Raw genomic sequence first — 2,938 nt, forward strand, 5'->3', positions numbered from 1 at the left:
GGACAAGTGTTGTTGGATTCGGACAAGACGGTTGAACTGGTCGGCTAGACAGCGATTGTCAGAAATCAGACAAGTCGGTTAAGATTGTCGGTTAACCTGAGATGAGCTGATTTAGTAGTATCAGTCTGATTCGGACAAGGCGGTTAAAGTATGAAAAAGGGGAAAAACTCGCGCGCTTTGGAGCGCGGGGTGGCGGTTACGGATTAAGAGTCACGTGTAAAATAAACGGGAACGGTTAACTTGGCAGTTTCTCGGGCCTAAACCACCCAACTGCCCATTTTAATCGTCTTCTTTGTCTTATTCCGCCATTTTCTGTACGGAAACGGGAAGAAAGAACCAGAGAGAAACTCAGAGAGATAAAAGCTCGATTAAGAGAGAGCTTTCTATATCTGGCTGGATTGATCAAGTCCGAGTCAAGAACGATCGTCTGTGGGGTGAATCTGACTGTCTGAACGTTCGAAGATCCGACGGAAACCGCTCAAGAGGTGTCATAAGAGACCGAATCAAACAGAACAAACCGACTCTAAGACAAAGGTGAGTGTGTGACTGTGGCCTATCGTATTAAGCATATTGTTTGCTTATGCCTCCTTGTTTGGATGCAGATCAGGACAACACCCGAAAGGGTAAAGACATAGCTTGAACGCGAGACAAAGGCAGGAAGGAAGGATGGTGGGTTTGGGTAGATATAGGATGAGATTAACATGTAATAGACTATAGTGAATTGACTTGTTAACTCGAACCTCAGATTATCTATTCAAATCGTATTATGCTTTGCTTGACTGTCTGAAAAAGAACTAACACTCTGAAATAATTCTAAATAAGAAAAAATATGAAAATGGCCCAAGTCTGATCGAAGAAGTCGAGCCAGACTCGTACTGATGTTACGAAAAAATGGGTCGGGTCCTTTCAAGTGGTATCACAGCGGAGTCGAGTTCTAGGACAATCTAAGTATAGTGGATTATTGGGGCAAACCATCCTTCCAAGCCTTACGTCTTGCGGTAAATTTTGTGTTCCGAGTCCTGATCTCAAGTTAGTTTTGATTAACTTGCCTGTGATCTTGTTGCAGATGGCAAAAAGTAACCGTAACACAAGAAGGACTGTGAATGAGACCGCTGAGGGGGCTGCGAGCAACGTGGCCAGGAATGAAGCTGGTACGGAAGAGGCTCGGAATGCTGCTCAGAATGCAACGAATTTGAACAATGCTGCAGCGGCTGGTGCTGCTGCTGGAGTTGCTGCTGCTCCGATTAGATTGGAAGCCGTTTTGGCTATGTTGGCGCAAGTCTTGGCAAGATTGCCTGCTGCGGCGGCACCTCCAGGGGCTCCACCTGTTGCGGAGGAAGTGGAGAATGTGGTGCCTGACAACAATGCTGCAGCGGCTGGTGCTGCTGCTGGAGTTGCTGCTGCTCCGATTAGATTGGAAGCCGTTTTGGCTATGTTGGCGCAAGTCTTGGCAAGATTGCCTGCTGCGGCGGCACCTCCAGGGGCTCCACCTGTTGCGGAGGAAGTGGAGAATGTGGTGCCTGACGGAGAAGAGGCACACGTTGTTAGGAATCCGTCTTACCTCAAGGTTATGGACCACATGCAGAAACTGAGAACAAAGTTTTTTTCGGGTGGTTCCAAACCAAAGGAAGCAGATCAATGAATTGACAGGATAGGGCAGAACTTTAAGTCGATCCGTTGTCCTCTTGCTTACAAGAAGGACATTGCTGTCCACTACTTGGATGGTGATGCGCACATCTGGTGGCGAGGTGTAGCGGCTCGGATTGGTGCTGAGAATTGCACGTGGGCCAACTTTAAGACCGAATTCCGTGGGAAGTATTTTCCGCCGGAAGCATTTGACCAGCTCAAGGGAGCTTTTCTCAGACTGAAACATGGATCTATGACTGTAAGGGAGTATGAAGCGGAATTCAACAGCCTCAAGAAGTATGTTGGGCGTGAGGCTGAGTTGGAAATTTCCTTGGTCCGCAAATTCATGCGCAGACTCAGGGTTGATCTCCGAACTCGTTGTAAGATCCGTAACTATGATACTGTGGCCGAACTGGTGGAAAAGGACGCATAACAGGAAGCTGGAATCAGTGAGGAAGGCAAGGTGTTTGGCACAGTGGCGCATGTCCACCCTAGTAAGCATGCGGGAAAGAATCAAAAGCCGGTGAAGGCTGGCTCTTCCAGCAAGCCGAATGCAACAGGTCGCTGTGCGTGTTCGACTTGTGGGAAGATGCACTCTTGTGTCTGCAGTGCAGCTACGGGAGCTTGTCAGAGTTGCGGAAGTATGGATCACAAGGTGCGTGATTGCCCTGAGGAAGATCTAAGGCCGAAGAGCCAGAACATGGGTGCTGGGGAACGTGTGTGCTACAACTGCGGCGAAACGGGGCACTACAAGAATCAGTGTCCGAAGAAAGCGCAATCTGCTGGGAAACGTCTAAGTGATGGGCCTCAACCGGCGGCAAAGAGGCAGGCCATCATGCCTGTGGGAACCGAAATTCGCATTGTCGATTTACGTTTAAATTAGGAAACTAGGAAAAACCTAATTTCCCAGAGGTCCCGGATCTCTGCGAGAGCCAACGACAAGTGACAAAATATATGCGGAAATCATGAAAAGATAACAAACGAGTTTAGAGAAAACAGTAGATCTTATTTCGAGTCCGCGTGAGAGCGTTGCGATCATTACAAGAGATCATAAAAGCTTTGGCCGCAAAGGCTGTCAGCGAGTTACCCATTTCTAGCAGCCTAAAAGCTCAAACCTAGTTGACTCGCAGCTCGATAACCAAAGACGAAGAAAATACAGAAAATGTTTTTGATTGATTTCGGACTGAACCTTATGAATGGCTGCCTACGTACCCCTTTCGAGGATAAAGCCGAACTTAGTTCAAGAGTGAACCAAGTGATCGAACTGCTTGTGCACGTTCGTCTGGTAATCGGGTGCCAGTCATGGAAACAG

Source organism: Brassica oleracea, chromosome C5 (assembly GCF_000695525.1).
Source record: "Brassica oleracea var. oleracea cultivar TO1000 chromosome C5, BOL, whole genome shotgun sequence".
NCBI lineage: Eukaryota > Viridiplantae > Streptophyta > Magnoliopsida > Brassicales > Brassicaceae > Brassica > Brassica oleracea.